Consider the following 23,064-nt stretch of genomic DNA (forward strand, 5'->3'; position numbering starts at 1 on the left):
ATTATGCTAGGCACTAGAGTACAAAAGTGAGTAACTGATGGTCCCATTTCCCAAGCACTGAACTGATCTGGGATAATCAGTGGGAAAGAAATCCAGGACTGGCACCCAATTCAACCAGATTATTCCTTTTCTGGGTAACATGTTGCATTTCTAGATAAATGATTAGGGTTTGAAGAAAAAATGATAAAAATATTGGTTTGATTTGTCAAACTAAAGAAAAAAAAACTGAGGCAACTTAATATAACCAGTCTCACAATGTTGCCCAGTTACAAGTAAGTTTTATTTATTTTATTTATTTATTTATTTTTGAGACGGAGTCTCACTCTGTCACCCAGGCTGGAGTTCAGTGGTGCCATATCAGCTCACTATAACCTTCGCCTCCCAGATTCAAGTGATTCTCCCGCCTCAGCTTCCTGAGGAGCTGGGATTACAGGCATTCGCCACCATGCCCGGCTAATTTTTGTATTTTTAGTAGAGATGGGGTTTCACCATGTTGGTTGGGCTGTTCTCGAATTCCTGACCTATTGATCTGCCCACGTCATACTCCCAAAGTGCTGAGATTATAGGCGTGAGCCACCGCGCCCACCCGGCTACAATAAAGTTTTTAAAGGAAAAGAAGAGGCGGTTTCCAAGTTGTTTACCAATAATTTACATAAAAACACATAAACTATTGATTGCCTATAGATTGTTCTTCGTATCACAAATTCCAGGAACATGAAGATATGGTTGGGCAGTCAGTCATGAACAAAATGCCTTTAAACAATCGCCCCTGAGCATGAGTGTAGGGGTGCAACCTATGTCCCATACTCAAGTCTCTCTGGGCCTGATAAATTTTGCATACCTCACATTGCTCAAATGCTCTGAACTATTTTTCTTTTCTCAATTACAATTTCTTTTCTCTGGTTGCTCATTAGATTCAACTGGGGGGAGCTTTTAAACCATGGTTCTCAAACTTTAGTGTGCACCAGAACTACCTGAAGGGCTTGTAAAATCTGGGTAGCTCAGCCCCAGCCCCAGAGTCTGTGAATCAGGTCACTGGAGTACAGTTTCTATCAAGTTCTCAGGTGATGCTGATGCTGCGGGCTCCAGTGACTACACTTTTAGACCCAGTTTTGAAATACAAGGACTTGCAGATCCCACGTCCAGACCGATTCATTGGACTTGGGGATGGAAATCTGGCATTTCACCCCTCCCCACCCCCTCCCCCCAATTTTAATGTGTCCAAGGGTGAGAATCATTGCTCCTCTGTGGACTATGGATGGTTCCCTCAAGTTACTGAGTTTGAGACTTAATAAATAAATGCATTCCTTTGGGTCAACTATAGGAGTTCTGCGGTATTTAAGGACATTAAATGAGTGACTTAATACTTTATTAAAAAAAATACCACTGCGTTTTTGGTTCACACTAATTTTCTTCCTTCTTTTGGAAAGGCATTTCCGTCCATCTCCTGGATATTTTCCAATACCACGATAGAAAGGTTATTAGTACAGCACCCAGAGGTCTTCGGAGCAAAGCTCTCAAAGAAGTGGGATCCATTTGAGCCCCAACTCCGCCTTCCTTAGGTCCCCTTGGGCTTGTCTAGCCCTAGTAGTTCCAACAAGTGAGCTGGGCATGCTCAGTGGGCAGGGTCGTTTCTTTTTTGGGGGGGTTGGGGGGGTTGCAAGTGGGAAGCCTGCTGTTCGACTGCCGGGGCTCTCCGCCTCCCCCCACCTGTATGAGGCTGGGCCTGGGGAACCTGTGCTCAGCATTCCACCCCCTGGAGCTTGGGCTTGGACTTCCCTGCGGGTCCCTGCGCTGACATTCGGGGGGGAGCCAGGAGGCCTGGCGCGGCTTGAGCCCGCCGGGGGAGCCGGGCGAGAGTCTGGGTTCTGACGGCGGGGTCGCAGGGTCGCCCGCCTCCTGGACGCGTCCGTAGGCCTAGGGAAGCCGGCCGGCCGGGAGGTGCAGAGTAGGAGAAGCCAGATCCAGGGGCGGACAACGAGAAGTCGTCAGGTAAGTCAGCCCCGCCAGCCTGCCGGCCGGCGAGTGTCTCCCCTCCCCCAGGCAGATGGCCAGGGCGGCCCGCATGGGCGAGGGCACAGGAAATCGGACACCGCCACCGTCTTCCCCAGCCTGGCCTAGCTCAGGCTTTCCAGTCCGCCAGCCCGCTGGCAAGGCGGGGCGGAGGTCTGGAGTCCGGCACCACCGAGGCACAAAGCAGGAACTGCAGCCGCGGGCGAGGGCCCTTGCGTGTGGCGCTGCGCGACCCCACCCGGCGGCGGGAGCCGCGTCCCCGTCTAGTCACGTTCATTGGGCCGCGGAGACCTCCTCGCTCGCCGCCCGCTCTTCGCAGCGCTTTTCCCTCCCACACCCCAGCCAACCCCGGCCCCGGTTCCTGCCCCCACTTCCGCGTTTCCCCGCTGGGCCGGAGGAGCCTGGGCCCGAGGTATCCGGGCTGGAGGTGGCGGCCTCGCCGCCCGGGTCAGCCCTCCGGGAGTGAGCAGGCGCGGGAGCGGGAGGAGGAAGTCGGGAAGTGGGAAGGCGGGGGCGCGGCCGGCCGGGCGCTCGAGTTACACCCGCCCAGCCCGCCTCGAGTGACAGCCCCGCGCGCCGCGCTGCTAGCACCCGGGCCGAGGCTCTGATTCCGGGGGGAGGCCGACTCCACCCTGGCTGGAGGAACTGGGTGCCCCTGCCCGCTGGCCCCTCGCGCGTGAGGATCTATCTCAGGTGTGTGCTTCCTGGGAGACCCCTTCCCCCGCCCTTAGGATTCTAGAGGGGAGTGGTCCCTTTCTGACCTGGGCCAGTGTTCTGGGACTCCAGTGTTGCGGTAGGTGGTGGCGGGAAACGGGAAAGATTTAGAATTTCTTCCCATCAGCAGAAGATGGACTCGCTTTTCTCTAGGGTTTCGTTGTTTATATTTTGGAGGCGGCAGTTGTAAAACAGTACAGTGGCAGGACTTTTGGGGCGAGGGTTGGTACCCCATTGAAAGTTTATGCAAACTTTTAGCTTGTAGATGGGGCTAGTCTGCTAAGGATTGTTGCTCCCTTCCGAAGCAAGAGTGAGAACGAGTCTGGACGGGGGCTGAGGCTTCTTTGAGAAACTCAGCGCCTGGCGTGTGACTGTCCTAGGAGGAAATGGAAGGTGCACACTGATAACTTAAAACAGCCTCCACTCCCCACGTAACTTCTACCAGCAAAAATAGATTTGCAAAGAGTGCTTTGGCAGGAAGGTGTAGCTGGGTGAATGAAGTGCTGCTCTTAGCAGATGGTCTCTAGTCTGGCTTCCACCTTGTGCAGTGGAATATTCACTCTCAGAAGAGTTCCAGAGTAATTTACAAACACAAATTCTCGCAAAGTGTTAGTGACATGGGCAACCCAAATCACACAACACATTATAAATATCATAGGAGGCAGCTATAGAAATAGCAGCTAGTCAACTTATACTTGTATAAATAGGTGAGGGGAGGAAGTTAGTAAGTGACAGGGAGTCTTTATTGCTAAAACAAAACTGTTAGTATTTTGCACGTGTTCCAAGTTTAAAGAGATGTGAAGTTTGTTTTTGGCGTGTGGAGGGTGTTGGCAGCTGTCACACTGGGCCCAGGCACTTCTTGGTAGCTACTGACCACTCTAGTCCCAGTCCTACAGTTCTTGCTAGCCCAGCACATGACAGCAGGATGCCATTGCCCAATGGAGACCGTGTGCAGCCTGGGGAACCTTGTGATGTGGATGTTGAAACCCCCCTCTGTTTCTCACAGGGGCGTTATGTCAAATTACAACACTTCCTTGACTTTTACAAATCAACTCTTCTAATGCAGCAATATTTTAATGAATAAATGGATAAATATGGGGTTTTGGGTTTGAGAACCAACACTGGATTCATTGCAACAGTCCATTCTCATAGCTCACAGAGTCATTTTATTTTATAAAGAAATTCTAAGCAGCATTAGAGCTCTGCTTCTTTCTCTCTCCCTTGTGATTCATTCAAAGATGCAATGGCTTGGTTCAGGAATTGACAAAAGGGCCACAGTGTTACCAATTGTTAGTGAATATTACTACCCCCTTTAGTTTGTTGTAACTAATCATATTGTAGATATTTTAAAAGATTTGATGATGATTGTGCGTAGCTCGTGTTGGTAAACTATTACAACTCTGAATTTACTCTGTTTGGTTGTTTTCTTTCCTCTCTAGCATGTAAGTTCTATGAGAGTAGTAGGGCTTGTCCTGTCTTGCATACTTTCAGAACTCTAATGCCTGGAGTGGTGACTAGCTTGTAATACACCCTCAATAAATGTTTTCTCAATGAGTGACCTCTAATGCCTAGAGGGGTGACTAGCTTGTAATACGCCCTCAATAAATGTTTTCTCAATGAGCAACCGAACTGTGGAACAAACTCTAGCTGAGGGTAGTTGCGGAGCAGGGAGCCAAAGACTTTGGCTTTAGGTCATCTTTTAAAACTCAGCCTCAATTGTCTTATTGGCAAAATATGGATACTAAATGCAATGACATGTGTGCAAGTGCTAGCAATGTACCTACCTGGCAAGTGGTAGACTTCAAAAGACTAGCTTCCATCCTGTATTTTTCCTTCTTATACTCAAATAGGAAAATATAGGCAAAGAATATAGTTAGCTTGAAAATTTGGGCAAAGAATTCTTGCATGTTGTACATGAATTATTCGTACATTTTTTTCGGTTAGTTTAGTGTGTTGGGCTGGGGAGAGGAGAGGTGGGTTAGTGGTAGCTATGGTTATTAGAGAAGGGAAGCAATTTTCAGATCAGTATCTAATTTCTCAGTTTTACTTTTTTAATGTGATGATGTTTCTGTTTAGGTTTTCCAAAACTTGATTCTTTCTGTTTGTCAACACCTGGACTCGTGGGGCGATCCTAAGTGCAGAAACAACACTTCAGAAAGAGGACTAGAAATCAAATATATGAACACTAGTCTTCTTAAATGAAATGTTCTGTATTCTTGTGCAGCATTATATTGTAATAAGTGCTAGATTAAAAAAAAAAGTTATCCTCTTTTGAAAAGCTTACAGTTGTTTAACAAGGTAAAACATAGATGGAACACGATTGGAGACCAACATAAGACCTTGTACAATCATTTTTCCAGTGGTAGGATATTGGCCAGAACTGTTGTGATTATGAAGGAAAAGGTTAATATTGGCTCAAGTAGTTGGAGACAGCTTCCTGCCGAAGAGAATGTCACTTCAGTAACAGAGGGACTTATTTCCTGAAGATGATAGAAAAGATCATCTTTGTTTCAGGGATGTTTGCTATTGTGTACTCATTGTATAAAAAAGCCAACATAATCGTGTACTTCCAAAAATGATCTTTCTGTTGAAAATTATATGGGAAATCTTCAGTAAAATTTTGCATATGCAAGAAATGAATACTTGTCACTAGGTCTGTGAAGTTTAAAGCTCAGGGTTGGCGTTAGAATGGTAACTCTTCATTCTTGTCACCTTTAACACACTTGCTTAAAAATGTGTCAGATAGGTCACGTACAGTGGATCACGCTTGTAATCCCAGCACTTTGCTTTGGGAGGCCAAGGCAGGTGGATCGCTTGAGCCCAAGAGTTTTGAGACCAGCCTGGACAACATGGAAACCCCATATTTACAAAAAATACAAAAATTAGTCAGGCATGGTGGCCTGTGCCTGTAGTCTCAGCTACTCAGGAGGTCAAAACGTGAGAATTGCTTGAGACTGTCTCAAAAAAAAAAAAAAAAAAGCCAGGCAGGCACGATGGCTCATCCCAGCACTTTGGGATGGGAGGCCTGGGCAGGTGGATCACCTGAGGTCAGGGGTTTGAGATCAGCCTGGCCAACATGGCAAAACCCCGTCTCTACTAAACATACAAAAATTAGCTGGGCATGATGGTGGGTGCCTGTAATCCCAGCTACTTGGAAGGCTGAGGCAGGAGAATTGCTTGAACCCAGGAGGCAGAGGTTGCAGTGAGTCAAGATTGTGTCATTGCACTCCAGCCTGGGTGACAGAAGGAGACTCTGTCTCAAATAAGTAAGTAAGTAAATAAATACATAAATAAATAAAATAAAAGTGTCAGATGGCCTGCCAGTTACTCTATTCAGTTTTGACAATGGGGAGTATTTTATATATTCTTTACCTGGAGTATAAGGAGAAAATTATTAATCATCAGGGTTGAAATGCCTCTCAACCTGCCAAATTCAAAAATTGTTTCTTGGGAGATAGAGAAGAGCTGAATGGAACTAAACTAACAAGATATTATTAAGTAAGTTTTAGTTGCTCATCAAAATACTTAAATAATTCCATCATGTCTTAAGACTTTTGAGGTAAGAAAACTTAGAAGTGGTATGTTAGGGCAAGAAGAAACTAATAAAGTGTGCTTTACTTTTCTTTGTTTTAGAATTGTTGACATGATGTGTGAAAGAAATGTAAGAGGAAGATGTGATCAAACTCAACTCCAAGTGAGAAAGACAACGGCCAATGTGGCTGCAAGCCAGGAAATCTCTAACAATTTTAGAATAGACTTCTTCCTGTAATATATAACCAGGGATTGATCTCAGGAACATTTAAGAAAAAGAAAGGAAGAGACGTTGATGCTTTGAATACCTGAGAATGTTTAGATAATGATTGTGGTCAGAATGCATCCAGAATTCTAATTTGTGTCCTGACGTGAATGTGACCAAGTTTGTTTGTTTGTTTCCTTTGGCTTGTGTTCCAGGATTTTGATCTTTCGTTAGAGGCTCTTACTAGTTCTTTGGGTTGTGTATTTCTTCCTATATCATATCTATGCTCTTATTTCCTATTTTTCAGTTGAGAATTTTATGTTCTTTCAAAACCAGATTTCTGATTTATGCAGCAAAAACACGATTTATGATTTATTTAGGTCAGGCTTTGGTTCAATTAGTTCACAAAATTAGTGGGAAAAATTGGTTAATAGATGTCTCTCCTTCTCAAGTACAAATGTATTTTGACATATTGTGATATAGTAAGAAAGATACTTGTCCCCTATTCTGACTAACGAACTTTTAAGACCCTTGCAATCTCTGGAATGATGAGTGTCTTTTTCTACACTGCTGAGATGACAGGTGACTCTTGGTAGAACCGTAGATAGCTTCAGGATGGGGATGGGAGCTGGTGCCAGAGGAACCAACTATGTAATTAGAGGGTTAGAATTTCAGCTTCACTCCAGACCTCTGGGGAGGGGAGAGTGGCTGGAAATCAGTCAGTCACCAGTGGATAATGATTTAATCAATCACGCCCATATCACGGAGCCTTCATAAAAACCTTAAATTTTGGAAAGCTTCTGAGTTGGTGAATACATGGAGGTGCTGGAAGGAAGGCGTGCCCAGAGAGGGCACCCCTTCTCCCATTTCTTGCCCTGTGTACCTCTTCATCTGGCTGTTGATTTGTGTCTTTTATAATACCTTTTGTAATAAACTGGCATACATAAGCAGGCCCATTGTGGTGGCTCACACCTGTAAGCCCAGCACTTTGGAAGGCCAAGACAGAAGGATAACTTGAGCCCAGGTGTTTGAGATCAGCCTGGGCCATGTGGAGAGACCCTGTCTCTACAAAAAATTAAACAACAACAACAACAACAAAAAACTAGTTAGGCGTGGTGGTCCATGCTTATAGTCCTCACTACTCTGGAGGCTGAGGCAAGAGGATCTCTTGGGGCCAGGAGGTCAAGGCTACAGTGAGCTGCGTTAGTGCCACTACGCTCCAGCCTGAGTGACAGAGCGAGACCTTGTTTCAAAAAAAAAAAAAAAGAGAAAAAAAAAAAGTAAATAAAGTTCTGTTAGCCATTACAGCAAATTATCAAATCTGGGGATGGGTTTGTAGGAACCCCTGATTTGTAGCTAAGTTTAACAGAAGTGTGGATATCCCGGGGCCCACTATTTTTGACTGGCATCTGAAGTGGAGGGCAGTCTCATGGGACTGAGCCCTTACCCTGTGGTGTCTGCACAAACTCTGGGCAGTTAGTGTCAGACTAAATTAAATTGTAGAACATTCAGTTGGTGCCCCTAGATAGAGAGTTTCTTGCTGTGGAAAACCCATACATTTGGTGTCAAAAGTATTGTGACTAGAGGAATAATTTTTCTTTATATATGTATTGGCAAAACTTAAAGACATTATTTGGGGACATCTTTTAATTATTCAAATGAAATAATTATTCATGTACTATATTTTGGACAGTGAGATACTGTCAAAGTCTGGGTACTTTAGAACAATGACTGATTTAGATTTTTCAAGCCTTATATTTTTTGAATACTGAAATGTCCTCTGTGGAATCTCATGCTGGATTGTCCACGTATATCCTTCTATAAAAGGTTTTAATATAGGGGGAAAAACAAACCCCACAAACTATGACAGACAGATTGTTTTCTGAAATCGAGATTTCTAGAAGCTGCTACTGTCAAATGAGATAACCTCTGAGTATTACTTGGTAACAATGGGGTGACATGCTTAGAATGCTTTGCTACTTGTATCTGCTGATGACCACCAAGGCCAAGCAGAAACTTTAGATAGCTAGACACGTGTATGGAACAAAAGTTTATGTTCAAGGTAAACTTGTTAGGAAAACTTTGGTCAAGATTCCAAGAAAACATAAAATAAGCTTCTAAGTGTACTTCAAAAGTGACGAAAATAATGCAGTTCAGAGTACTAGGTTCTCAAAAGTTGCTTTCTTTTAATTTTAACTGAATAAAAGAAAGGATATTGGCTAAGTGGTGGCTTATGCCTGTAATCCCAGCACTTCGGGAGGCCAAGGTAGGAGGATCGCTTGAGCCCAGGAGTTTGATACCAGCCTGAGCGACATGTGAGACACTGTCTCTACAAAACATAAAAAATAAGCTGCATCTGGTGGTGCGTGCCTCCTACTTAGGAGGCTGAGGTGGGAGGATCCCTTGAGCCTAGGAGGCTGAGGCTGCAGTGAGCCATGATTGCACCACTGCACTCCAACTTAGGTAACAGAGCAAGACCCTGTCTCAAAAAGATAGATGAATAGATAAATAATAATAAACAATAAAAAGAAAGGATGTTTTGTTTCATTGTGGTAATGCCCAAACTCCTTTGATCATGTCACTGTCTCTGCTCCACCGTTCCATGGGTTACTCTGCCCTATTTGATCAAGTTCTAAATATTTGTCTTGGAATTAATTCAAGGACTCCTCCATTCTCACCCTAATATTAAGGTGCTGTCCTTATCTTCTCTATGATCCAGTCACATTGGGCTAGTTGGAATTCCCTAAATATATATTCCTACGCTGTCCCTATTCTGATGTTCTTCCTTTTAATTCACTTTTTGAAATCCTAACAAACCTTGAGTGCCCTGACCCCTGGCTACTAATTTTTATGACATTTTCCCTCACAGCCCCAGTCAGAAATGTCTTGTATATTTTCTAAACCCTTCAGCTACTCTTTTTATGCTACTCATAATTCCCTTATAGATGCTTGTCTCCTGTAATTATTTGCAGACATGCATAATTTCCTTTCCTATGGAAGATCATGCTGGATCTTACACAATTTTATAGACCTCACATGCCTAATCCAAGTGCCTTTCATGTGGGTGACACCTAGTAAGTAGTTGTTCATGAATGGTTGCCCCATAATTCAGTCAGACCCTAATTCAAGCAATAAGTGATAAGAGTGTATTGGGTGTAATTGGACACCAGATACCACACAGGCAGGTGTATTTCAGGTAATCTACTCAACTGGATACTTTACACTGTATGTTTTTTAGGCATCTCCCTCCCTACACATTTGGCAGTTTTAATCTTTTTATTTTTATCTCAAAAAAATTTTCCCTCTCTTAAGGTGCTGAGAGGTTTAATATCTTAAGGATATTTAGGAGAGGGAAGGGGCGAAGTGACATTATAAAAGGAATCCTTGAAGAAAATCAGTGGAGGAATCTACAAATAAGGAGGCCACTTAATGTCCACTGAGGACTCAGCACCCCTGTCAGGACACCAGAGCTTCCTTCTTTTCACCAATTTCTCCCTTCCCCCACTTACTCACCTAATCCAATCTCTTAACAATCTAGAAAATGAATTCCTAACAAGATGACTTATAAAAATTATTTTGTCACCTTTATCAAAGGTGTTGGATTCTATGGGGACAACGCCTTGGGGACCATGTATGTAGGCTAAGTCAAAGGTGGGCAGTGCCTACTTCTGAGCATCCCTGCAGCCACATTATAGCCACTCCAGTGTGGCTTTGGTTAGTGTCTGGACCTTTCACTTTTCTCCTCTGTCAAATAAGGTGGCTGGATTGGATGAATTTGAAATCCATGGAGAGCATGAAATGTTTATTTCTCTTGTCCTACCTAAAAGGAAGCCAGTCCTGGCCACTGGGTTCTGTTTGCCTCTGGACCCTGGCCTAGATTTTCCTTTTATTTCCTGGAGTTTGGGGTTTCTTTGCTCTCAGCCTCTGCAGGTATAGCATTCACATCTAGAGGCTGCCGCATTCTTTTATCTCTCTTCAGGATTATGCTCATAGGACCTATCAGAACGAGTATATTTTCACTTATTTCTTTCATTATGTTTGCTAGTATTAACCCCTTTTCCCCATCTCCACCCACCATTAAGTAGCTGGGATACTTATCTAAAAAATATAGATACTGCGGGGGGCAGTGGCTTATGCCTGTAATCCCAGCACTTTGGGAGGCCAAGGCAGGTGGATTGCTTGAGCCCAGGAGTTTGATACCAGCCTGGCCAACATGGCAAAACCCTGTCTCTACTAGAAATACCAAAATAGGTGTGGTGGCGGGTGCCTGTATTCCTACCTACTCAGGAGACTGAGACACAAAAATTGCTTGAACTTGGGAGGTGGAGTTTGCAGTGAGCTGAGACCGTGCCATTGCACTCCAGCCTGGGCAACAGAACAAGACTGTCTCAAAAACAAATACACACACATACACACACACAAACACTAACATAATTTTATTTATTATTATTTTTAAAGACAGAATCTTGCTCTGCTGCCCAGGCAGGAGTGCAGTGGCACATTTACAGCTCACTGCAGCTTTGAACTGCCTCATGCGATTCTTCCGCCTTAACCTCCTGAGTAACTAGAATGACAGGTGTGTGCCACCATGCCTGGCTAATTAAAAAATATTTATTAGAGACAGTGTCTCACTATGTTGCCCAGGCTGGTCTTGAACTCCTGGTCTCAAGCAATCCTCCTGCCTTTGCCTCAGAAGTGCTGGGATTACAGGCATGAGCCCCTGTGCCTGGCTAGATTCACAGAATTTTAAAATAGGAACGAGTTTAGCAATTTAACCTAACCTGGTCTTTTTCTTATTAATAATAAATAGCAATGACAAGTATTTATTAAGCAGTTGCCATTTTCTAGGCACTGTGCTGAGTACTTTGTTTACATTTTTAAATGTATCAACAGTGAACCCTGTCATATCAGGGAGCAAACAGGCACAGAGAAGTTAAGGGACTTACAAAGCCACGCATGTAGTTATTTTCTGGTATGGCAGAAACTGCCTTAAGAACTGTTTTAAAAACAATAGAATGGAGAGATAATCCTATTCCTATTTCTGTAATGTATTTCCTGGCTTTTGCTACATTATATTCCACTGCCCAACTCATTGAACTTTGCCATTTGACACCTAACACTTCCCAGTTCTTTACCTTGTAGTTCACTAGTTTTCACCAGTGATGCTGAACTTGTTTAAATAGTTGCATACATAGCACAGCATGCCTATAATGACATTGCTTATGATTTGACTTGTAGGAATCCATGACATTGTTAAAATTTTCTTAGTCTTAATGGATGTAGAAGCACGTGCAACTTGCTATCAGTCTTCTTTTCCACTCCTATACTTGGGTTTCTGATGTTTATTGTGAAAATGAAAATGATTGTGTGTATTGGAGATGTATAAAAATGTATGTTTTCCAGACTTAGTCATGAGAGAGTTCTCTTACCTTTTTCTGCGTAATACATTTTTCTATTTCTTGCTGTAGTTGTTTTCAAACTTTCAGCATTTTCTTTGAGTCTTTTATGTCACCCATGCATTTCTTTATTAAAAGATGATGGTTAGTGGTTAGGGTAGGCTCAACTGTCATAACGGAAAGACCTGAAAATAGATACAAGCTCAAGCACAAGTTTAATTTTTGCTTATATCATGGTCTTTGTTGGTGGATCACTTTCCTCTCAATGATTCAGGCACTCTGGATTCTTCCATTTTATGACTCAACAGTTCCTTAGGGCTTTCTTTTCAACTACAGCCAGCCAGTGGATGGTGAAAGGGAAAGTCAAGAAGCATATCTACTTTCTAAGCACATAATCTTATTTTTTTGAGATGAGTCTCGCTCTGTCGCCCAGGCTGGAGTGCAGTGGCGCAATCTCGGCTCACTGCAACCTCTGCCTTGTGGGCTCAAGCGATTCTCCTGCCTCAGCCTCCCGAGTAGCTGGGATTACAGACTTGCGCCACCACGCCCAGCTAATTGTTGTATTTTTAGTAGAGATGGGGTTTTGCCATGTTGACCAGGCTGGTCTGGAACTCCTGGACCTCAGGCAATCTGCCCGCCTCAGCCACTCCAAGTGCTGGGATTACAGATGTGAGCCACTGCGCCTGGCCTTAAACACATAATCTTGAATGAATACATTAGTTCTGCTCATATACCATTGGCTGGAAGTCTGTTGTGTAGTGATACCTGAAAGGGAGATTGGCACATGTAGTCTAGCTGCAAGTCCAGGAAGAAGAGAATATGCATTTTTGATAATGACTTAGCTGTCCCCTAAGTGTCCTTGCAGTGTTTTTTTTTTTTTTTTTTTTTAAGATGGAGTCGGGCTCTGGCACCCAGGCTGGAGTGCAGTGGTACGATCTTGGTTCACTGCAACCTCTGCCTCCTGGGTTTAAACCTCAGCCTCCAGAGTAGCTGGGATTACAGGTACGTGCCACCACGCCTGGCTAATTTTTGTATTTTTAGTAGAGACGGGGTTTCACCATGTTGGCCAGGCTGGTCTCGAACTCATGATTTGCCTTCCTTGGCCTCCCAAAGTGCTGGGATTACAGGCATGAATCACTGCCCCCGGCCCTTGCCTTCTAGTATACTGAGAGAATTGAAATAACATGTCAAATCTTAATATTTTTCTCCATTCCATATCATTTCTATATCTGAATCCATCAACCCCTCATTAATTCTTGACTTAGAGGTGGTTATCCAAAGTTGATGCTTTCCCCCATACTCTGGATTCCCCATTCCCTTCAGATGTCTTATTCTATGAAATTTTTCTATGCTTACCTGTTTTGTATTTATTTGTTTGTTTGTATTGGAGATGCTGAGATGCATTTCAAATATTTACAAGAATGCTCAAGATTCTCCCATTACAAAAACAAACAAGCAAGACCAATAACCAACATTGCCCCTGTGCCCCATTCTGCCTTCTTGCTACATGCTCTCTTTCTCCTTTCCTTCAAGCTCTTCTTCCTTAAAGTACCTTTTGTGCCTTATTTTTCTACTTCCTCACCTTCCATTCACTCCACAACTTTTGGAATCTGTCTTTTATCTCAGATGAATCACTCTGTGTCTTTTTCTTTCCTGAGACAGGGTCTCACCCTGTTACTCAGGCTGAAGTGCAGTAGCACCATCATAGTTCATGGCAGCCTGAAACTCCTGGGCTCAAGCGATCCTCCTACATCAGCCTCCTGAGTGGCTGGGACCCCAGGTTCAGGCCATCATACCTTATTGATTTTTAAAAATTTTTATAGAGATGGAGCCTTGCCATGTGGCCCAGGCTGGTCTTGAACTCCTGGGCTTAAGCGATACTCCCTCCTTAACCTCCCAAAGTGCTGGGATTACAGGTGTGAGCCTGGCCCAAATCTGCTCTTGTTATGATTATGAGTGTCCTCTTGACTGACAATCAATGAAATTTTATTACTTAAAATTGCCATGATTCTGCTCATTCTCTTTTCTGTTAAACTGAGTTTTCACTAGGCTATTGTGACATCTTCTCTTGGATTACGCCTTATGGATCTCTTTGCAGGTTCTTTGCCTTGAGCCTTGATATTGGAATTCCCAGGGTCTGTCTTTAGTTCACTCTCTTTTCTCTGTTGATGCTTTTTCCACCAAGTTCATCAATATCCCTGATTTCATTCAATCCCAAATCAACATTCTTAGGCAGACTTATTCGCTAAACTCAGGCATTTCCACTTACACGTCCCATAGTTGGGTCAGGACCCATAATTTCTTCCTTCTTTCATATGCTATTCCTTTCCATGTTGACAAATGCCATCATCTTTTCTCTCACTGCCTACATCATCCATCCATTTGTTTGTTAGGTCTATCAATCACCTAATATGTGTCAGTAATTTTTCCTTTTTTTTTTTTTTGAGTCTTGCTCTGTTGCCTAGGCTGGAGTGCAGTGGCACGATCTCGGCTCACTGCAACCTCTGCCTCCCAGGGACAAGCAATTCTCTGCCTCAGCCTCCCAAGTACCTGGCATTACAAGCACCCGCCACCACACCCGGCTAATTGTTTTGTATTTTTAGTAGAGCCGGGGTTTCACCATCTTGGCCAGGCTGGTCTTGAGCTCCTGACCTTGTGATCCACCTGCCTTGGCCTCCCACAGTGCTGGGACTACAGGTGTGAGCCACTGTGCCCGGCCTGTCAGGAATTTTTCTACAAATAAGATTATAGTGATACACAAAACACACACAGTTTCTGCTTTTGTAGAATTACATTTTAGTAGGGGACAAAGAAATAATAATGCCTATATAAAGGAGAGATATGAGAAGGTAAGAATTGTGTGAATACTTTGGATTTGAATCATTTGGAAAGGCCTCTGAGGACTTGACATTTAAGCTGAGTCGTGAATGACCGGAAGGAGCTTGCCATGCAAAGTTGAGCAGAGCATTCCAGGTAGAGGCAGCTGGCCCCAAAACAGTAATAGTAATCCTGATTTGACAGACATCAGAAGGCAAATAAATCTGGAACTTAGTGGGTAAGAGTGAGAAGTGTTTGTATTGGTGTCCTGTGGCTGCTGTAACAAATTGAGAGGTGACAAATGTGCTGCCGGCCGTCTCTCGCTCTCAGTGCCTCCTCGGCCTGGGCCCCACTCTGGCCGCGCTTGAGGAGCCCTTCAGCCCGCTGCTGCACTGTGGGAGCCCCTCTCTGAGCTGGCCGAGGCTGGAGCCGGCTGCCTCTGCTTGCGGGGAGGTGTGGAGGGAGAGGCGCAGGCGGAGGCGCGGGCGGGAACCCAGGCTGTGCAAGGCCAGCGTGAGTTCCGGGTAGGTGTGGGCTCCGTGGGCCCCGCACTGGGAGCGGCTGGCCGGGGCCGCCAGCCCCCGGCAGTGAGGGGCTTAGCACCTGGGCCAGTAGCTTCACAGGGTGCCCCGGGTCCCCCAGAAGTGCCGGCCCGCGGGCACTGTGTTCGAATTCTCACAGGGCCTCAGCTGCCTCCCTGCGGGGCAGGGCTCCGGACCTGCAGCCCGCCAAGCCCGAGCCTCCCCACCCCCGCCCCCACCCCTGCCCCTGCCCCTGCCATAGGCTCCTTCACCGCCTGACCCTCCCCACGCGAGTGCCGCCCCCTGGGCTGCGGTGCTCGGTCCCATGGAAGTTGGTCCCATCCACCGCCCAGGGGCTGAGGACTGCCGGTGTAAGGTGGGACTGGTGGGCAGCTCCGCCTGGGTCCCTGGTGCAGGATCCACTAGGTGAAGCCAGCTGGGTTCCTGGGTCTAGTGGGGACTTTTGGGAACCTTTATGTCTAGCTAAGGGATTGTAAATACACCAATCAGCACCCTGTCTAGCTCAAGGTTTGTAAATACACCAATCCGTATTGTGTAGCTAACCTAGTGAGGACTTGGAGAACTTTTCTGTCTAGCACTCTGTGTCTAGCCCAAGGATTATAAACACACCAATCAGCACTTTGTGTCTAGCTCAGGGTTTGTAATTACACCAATCAGTACTCTGTGTCTAGCTCAAGGTCTGTAAATACACCAATCAGTACTCTCTATCTAGCTAACCTAGTAGGGACTTGGAGAACTTTTCTGTCTAGCATTCTGTGTCTAGCTCAAGGATTGTAAACGCACCAATCAGCACTCTGTGTCTAGCTCAGGAATTGTAAATGCACAAATCAGGACTCTGTCAAAATGGACCAATCAGCTCTCTGTAAAATGGACCAATCAACAGGATGTGGGTGGGGTCAGATAAGGGAATAAAAGCAGGCTGTGGGAGGCAGCCAGTGGCAACTTGCTGTGATCCTCTTTCACGCTGAGGAAGGTTTGTTTTATTCTTTACAATAAATCTTGCTGCTGCTCACTCTTTCGGTCTATGCTGTAACACTCACTGTGAAGGTCAGCAGGTTCACTGCTGGTATCAGCGAGACCAGGAACCCACCAGAAGGAAGAAACTGCAGGCACATCTGAACATCTGAAGGGATAAACTCCGGACTATCATCTTTAAGAACTGTAACACTCAATGTGAGGGTCCACGCTTCATTCTTGAAGTCAGTGAGACCAGGAACCTACAAATTCCAGACACAAAATGACCACAAACTTGGTGGCTTAAAACAATGGAAATTTATTCGCTCCTGATGCAGGAGGCCAGAAATCTGAAGTCAGTTTCATTATGCCAAAATCAAGGAGTTAGCAGGATATGCTCCTTTCTGAGGAGTGAATCTGGTTCTTAACTCCTTAACTCCTTCATGTTCTGGTGGCTTCTGGCGTTCCCTGGCTGTGGCTGCGTGATTCCTGTCTCTACTTCTGTGGTCACATCATTGCGTTCTCATCTGTATCAAATCACCCTCTGTCTTCCTCTTACACGGATGTAAAGTGATTACATTTAGGGCTCCCCCTGGTAATTCAGAGTAACCTTTCCCTCGGTGTTAATTTGATCACATTGGTGAAAAAAAATTTTTTTTTTGGCCTAACATTCACAGTTTCCAGGGATTAGGATGAGATGTGTTGTGGGCGTCATTATTTAACCTACTGCAGTGTTTTAAGAGAAGCTTTAAAAAAGAGCAAGGGCTGGACCCTATAGGTCTTTATAATCCAAGGTGAGATGTTTAGATTTCATTCTGGGGTGCTAGAAACAATTAGAGGATTATATGGTGGCAAGAGAAATTGTGTGGTTTTACCGTAAAATAGTCTTAATTTTTTTTATGGTACATTTCCAAGAAGAAAAGTTAAACTAAAATTAATTAATTAAAAGCTTAATTTCTCCCCAACAAGAGAGTATTGTGTAAATGCTAAGAAGATTTTGTTGGGTAGAGTTGAGGTTTGGAGGGCCACAAACAATTGTATAATATGCAGCATTTTTTCACTTGCCAAGAAGCAACTGTGAGTGATATTGCTCCCATTGAGAATACATGCTGTCAAAGACTATGCTGGCTGCTACTAGTAAACAGAATATGGGAAGTGGGGGTTGGTCCATTTGAGAACTGAGAACTTATTATTGAGAACTTATTATTGGATGGACAACCATTGTATTAAAGATAGAAAGAAGTGGGCTGGGCGCGGTGGCTTATGCCCGTAATCCCAGCGCTTTGGGAAGCTGAGGGGGGTGTTATCACTTGAGGCCGGGAGTTTGAGACCAACCTGGCCAGCATGGCGAAACTCCATCTCTACTAAATATACAAAAAAAAAAAAAAAAAAAAAAATTAGCTGGGCATGGTAGCACATGCATGTAATCCCAGCTACTAGGGAGGTTGAGGGAAGAGAGTCACTTGAACCTGGGAGGTGGAGGTTGCAGTGAGCCGAGATCGTGCCACCGCACTCCAGCCTGGGTGACAGAGAGACTCTGTCTCAAAGAGAAAAAGGATAGAAAGAAGTGGATAGATTTAGGATATATTTTTGAGATAGAGTTAGTTGGGCGAACTTGACTGCTAGATTTTTTGGAGGAAAGGAAAAAGAATAAAACAAAGGCTTGCATTTTTTATTTGAGCAGCTGACCCACTTACTGAGAAGGGGAGGGCTGGGAGAGAGGCAGACTTGATGGAAGATAGAAAGTGTTCTGCTTTGGCTAAGTTTGAAGTGATTATTAGCTATTCCTTTGGAGATGTCAGACCATTGGGTGAATGGGGTTTGGAGATTCTGAGAGAAGTTTGGCTGAGAATACAGACTTAGGAATTATTTGCATATAGGTTATATTTGATACTGGATGGAGTTATCTACAGAGAATGTATATAGAGAGAAGCAGGCCACTGAGCAACTGTTATATAGAAGAGGAGGAGGAGTTGCCAGTGGGATAGGAAGGAAAGCAGAAGAGCGTGGTGTCTCTGAGGCTAAGAGTTCAAAACATATTAAAAAAGAGATGGTTCTACTATGTTAATTATAGAGATTACATTTGGTGAAATGAGGTAATTTGTGATTTTGACAATTTGACATACAGTTTAAGAAGAGAGGCTGGGATAAAGTTTATTGGATTGAATTGTGGAAGTGGAGACAGTGCTTATAGACAACTCTTTCAAGAAGTTTTGTTATGAAGGAAAGCAGAGAAGTGGAACAGTTCTTGGAAGACAATATTGGTCAAGAGAGGGTTTGTTAGAACTAGAGGATAATACAGTGAATTTCTATACTGACAAAATGATTAAGTAGAGAAGAGGAGCTGATGAAGGTAGGAGAGAGTGATAGGTAATTGTTGAAGAGCAAAATTTTTGAAGAGCCGTGAAGGAAGGGGATCCAGTGTACAAATAGAATGGTTGGTCTTTACTTGAAACCGGCACATTTTATTAGTAAAAAGAAGGACTGCAGAGAGAATGAGTACAGAGGTGGATAAGTCATCATTTGGGTGGTGGGAAGATGGAATTTTTACCTAGTTGCGTCTACTTTCCCAGTGAAGTGTGATGATTTTGGGGTGTGGAGGGGTGAAACAGGTTTGGGAAAAGAGATTGGAAATGGCTATTTTGAAACATCCTGGGGAAATGTAATATGATTGTGGGTCAGTGTGGATTGCACATTACTGATTTGCAGCTATGAATTTAAATTGAGACTAGTTGTGGTTACGTATTTTTTCCCAGGCGATTTCTTCAGCTGTTTGGGTGGAGATGTGAAACAGGCAGATAGTTGGGTTTAACCGGTTTGGGGATTTGCCGAGTTAGAATGAAGCATGAAGAGAGGAGCAAGGGAGTTAAGGGTGCTTGGAAGGGAGAAATTACAATGATGGACCTAATTTATTCTAAGCTAGGCAGCAGAAGAAGTGACTGATAGTGAAGCAAATAGTAGGGTCAGTGAAGGGCCAGATAATGCCAAGACGGTGGAATGGAAATTCCAGATTACAATAGATAAACTGAAGAAAGAGAAGGTAGTGTTTACAGTGTGGGGTGCTTGAGGCTGGAGTCTGCGGAGTTGATATAGTGAGGATGCCCAATTCAGAGGTTATGATAATGAGGTAGGGTTAAAGCAAAGGTCATCAGAGGTGAGGTGGTTGAGGAATTGGAGCCTTCATGTAGTTGTAGAAAACAGCAATGATGGCCAGGCCTGTAATCCCAGCACTTTGGGAGGCTGAGGCGGGTGGATCACCTGAGGTCAGGAGTTTGAGACCAGCCTGGCTAACATGGCGAAACTGTGTCTCTACTAAAAATACAAAAATTAGCCGGGCATGGTGGTGGGCGCCTGTAATCCCAGCTACTTGGGAGGCTGAGGCAGGAGAATCGCTTGAACCCAGGAAGTGGAGGTTGCAGTGAGCTGAGATCGCTCCACTTCTCTGTCGCCTGGGCGACAAAGTGAGACTGTCTCAAAAACAAAAAACAAAAAAAAGAAAACTGCAATGATGAAGACAGATGAGTTTGGAAAGGGAAATAGGTGTGAAGGTCATCAGCAAATGAGGGGAAATAGCAGTAGATGGGTAGGTGACAGAGAGAAGGGATAATGGGTGGTAAAGTCTAATGGCATAAACTTCAGACAGGTAAGACTTTTGAAAGAGGATTGAAGAGAAATTAGAAGGTGAGCTGGAGAGACACATAATCCACCTCTGGGTTAGGGGATCTTGGGGATATGAACAGAGTTGTTACTCAAAGTATTTAACAACTCATATGAAATGGTAACCTGCTGTTGTAGGTCTTCCATCAGAAGCAGGATTCTGGGGGCCTTTTGTGAAGCTAGATATTAACTCTTTAATCTCTTGATCGTAACCAATTGTCAACCGGTTGAGAGGTATTTTGATACGTTAGCAACTGCCATAGCCATCCTTTATACTGGCTGAAACTAGACTTAAGTATGAGAATATAGGGCCATGTGTGGTGTCTCAGGCCTGTAATCTCAGTGCTTTGGTAGGCCAAATGGGAGGATTACTTGAGGCCAGGAGTTCTAGACCAGCCAGGGCAACATAGTGAGACTTTATGGAAAAAAAAAAAAAAAAAAAAAATGTGAAAATATAACCAAGCTTCTCTTTATAGGATACTGGGAAAACAGTGTTATTAGGGCTCAGCCTCTGAAATTCAGGTTAAATCTTACTTTCTTTGTGTTTTCAAATTTTAGTTTGGTGAAAGGAACACTCAGAGAAGAGACTATAATGGAGTTTGCTGGGGATAGGGAAGATGAGAGATGGGGCAGATTGGTCTTCTGGTGATGATTGAGGAAAAGAGGGCTGTGGAGCATGCTAGGGTTAGTCCGGGTGATGTCTTGAGGGAAATTGGGTAGGGACCATGTGGCAGCTCCTGTTGCGTAGTGGCCAGGGGTGAGCAAAAGCCTTCTTAGAGTGTCTGTAGCCCAGGTCATCTCCTGAAGACGTAGTGGCCAGTTGGAGTATAGAGGCCTTCTTGGCGACCAGCTGCTTTTTGGTGGCTAATATCATGAGGCGCTCTTAGGGCCTCTTCTCAGCCAGGATGGTGGAGTAACCCTTGGGGGAGAGAAAGGGGTCTTCTGTTTGAAGAACTAGGGACTGCCGCTCCCCGGGAGCAGTCATCTTAGCAACTCTTCCTCCAAAATGGATTTGGACTTTGTGCTGTCCCCTGTGTTATGACTGTCGTTGTCTTAGTATGGACTCTTAGGAGTTGCGTCCAGTCTCCTGACTGCCCTGAATCCAGTCTTCTGATTTCCTTACTCCCAGATTCACATTCTTTTAGTTTATCTCTCAAGACTGCTCTGGAAAATTAGGAATGAGGGAATGGTCTTTTAAGTTCAACCATGGTTCTATCTAATCCTACTAGGAATGTTGTGAAGATGAATGTAACACATATAAATTGACTAGCACAGTCCTTATAACACAGTATGTAGCCAAAGCATATGCTTAAAAGCCTTTGTGGACAATCCTTTGTCTAATGACAAAGTTCAAATTCCTTTAACTCATATATAAGATTTCCAGTGATTTTTCTGCCTTGCTCCATTGAGTTTCATCACCTCCTTACTTATGATTACTAATTCCACCTTTTGCCCTAGTCAGACCACACCCTCTTGTTCTTGAAAATGATATATTCTCTCATACCATTATGTCTTTGCTCATAGTTGCTCTGGATACAGTAAACCTTCACTGTTAAAGTTAAATATTGCCTTCCATAGAAAGCTCCCCTGATGCTTCCTGCCTTCTCTTTCCTTCAGGGGTAAGTACTCCCTTAGCCTCTTATTCTTATTTGTATCATTTGTGTTTGTGTTAGAATGCTCCTCTCTAAGCTATTAGTTTCTTAAAGGCAGAAACCAGTAAGTGATTCATCTTTGTTTGCCCATGGTCTAATACAGTAGGTGCCCCACAAATGTTTGTTGAGTAAATTAAAACTCACTGCATATTTGAATTTCCATGTTGCCTTTGTTTGGTTAAATCTAAATTATATTTTATATGTCTTTTTTTCTTTTTTTCACTTCTTTTTTTTTAAAAGTGCAGGAAAATTTTCTAATGAAGTAGTGGATGAGTGCAGGAAAAAACTAATGTCCGTGTAGTTATTTAAGATGGGAAACAGACTTCATCCTGTGTTCTTTTCCTTCTACTGAATGACTTTTACTGCTGGATTTATCCAGTGATTTTGCTCGCCATTGCCATTGTTTTTTGGTGAATTGTAATCATTAACGTTTTTCAGCGGTACACCAAAGAAATGCAAACAAATGTGATTTTCTGGTTGTTTAATTGGGCATTTTCTAGTGCCTACTTAAAATTGTAGGATTGGAGTATGGAGCCTTCTAGAATATTGGTTAAAAGTCTAGTCCTTTAGGTCTCTTCAAATGTTGGTCTTCTTGGGCCAGGCGCGGTGGCTCACATTTATAACCCTAGCACTTTGGGAGGTTGAGGTGGGCGGATCACCTGAGGTCAGGAGTTTGAGACCAGTCTGGCCAACATGGCAAAACCTTGCCTCTACAAAAATACAAAAATTAGTTGCGTGTGGTGGCACATGACTGTAATCCCAGCTTCTTGGGAGGCCGAGGTGGGAGAATTGCTTGAACTTGGAAGGTGGAGGTTGCAGAAATCATGCCACTGTGCTCCAGCCTGGGCAATGGAGTGAGACTCTGTCTCAAAAAAAAAAAAAAAAAAAGTTGGTCTTCTTGATCCTACATGAACTAATTAATTCTGTATTCCAAAGAATTAAGATAATGTAAATCAGATGGCAGCAAAATGAATCAGGTAAGAGTGGGAAGGGCAAATGCGAAATGAGGGGGCAGGAGTGAGTCACTCTTTAGTGTAGATGGATAGGGAATGCTGGAAAGGGGAGGGTGAAGGTGGGTTGTGGGTTGTGGGAGAGTCTGAGCAATAAGGAGATGGTGTAGCATGGGTAAAGGTGGTTTGAGCAACACAGTGGTTAGCATGCTCTGTGGTTAGCATGCTCTGCATGAGTGACCAAGCAAGGCCCATTTTGGCACTTGAGACGGGGTCACTGACCCTCGTTCCCTGGTTCTCATTGTAAGGTTAACCAAAGATGCAGTGTATGCTTTTATATTTTGAGATTAGGGTATCATTCTAGAAGGGACACATTCTTGAGAAATAGCTTGATTTCTTTACAAAAAAAAAAAAAAAAAAAGAAAACCTGACTCCTAGACTATTTCCATGGCATTTTGTTGTTTTTATTAGTATTTTTTCCTAAGGTACTTAGATGGTGTCCAGAGTTTGTGATAGAGCCAGAAAGCAACTCCCCACCTTCTCTGAACTAAAAATAAATACCAAGAAGTACTATTCTAAATAGAGGACCAGAAACTACTCATATGGGTCAAAGTTGTCCCAATGACTTGGGTT

At 43.9% G+C, this 23,064-nt stretch overlaps 1 protein-coding gene across 2 annotated transcripts in view; it reads left to right on the forward strand.

The window, feature by feature from the left end:
- The window catches only part of LOC112617063 (glycerol-3-phosphate dehydrogenase, mitochondrial), a 247,956-nt gene that overhangs the window by 97,458 nt on the left and 127,434 nt on the right, over nucleotides 1–23,064 (forward strand). Inside the window, exon 1 of one of the 2 annotated variants that reach the window (XM_025373794.1) lies at nucleotides 2,407–2,706. The exons of the other annotated variant lie outside the window; for it this stretch is intronic. The gene's annotated coding sequence lies outside the window, so the exon portion shown is untranslated. Of the gene's footprint in view, nucleotides 1–2,406; nucleotides 2,707–23,064 lie in introns of those variants that run through there. 2 annotated transcript variants of the gene reach the window in all.

The sequence above is a fragment of the Theropithecus gelada genome, unplaced genomic scaffold (assembly GCF_003255815.1).
Source record: "Theropithecus gelada isolate Dixy unplaced genomic scaffold, Tgel_1.0 HiC_scaffold_15875, whole genome shotgun sequence".
In the NCBI taxonomy this organism is placed as follows: Eukaryota; Metazoa; Chordata; class Mammalia; order Primates; family Cercopithecidae; genus Theropithecus; species Theropithecus gelada.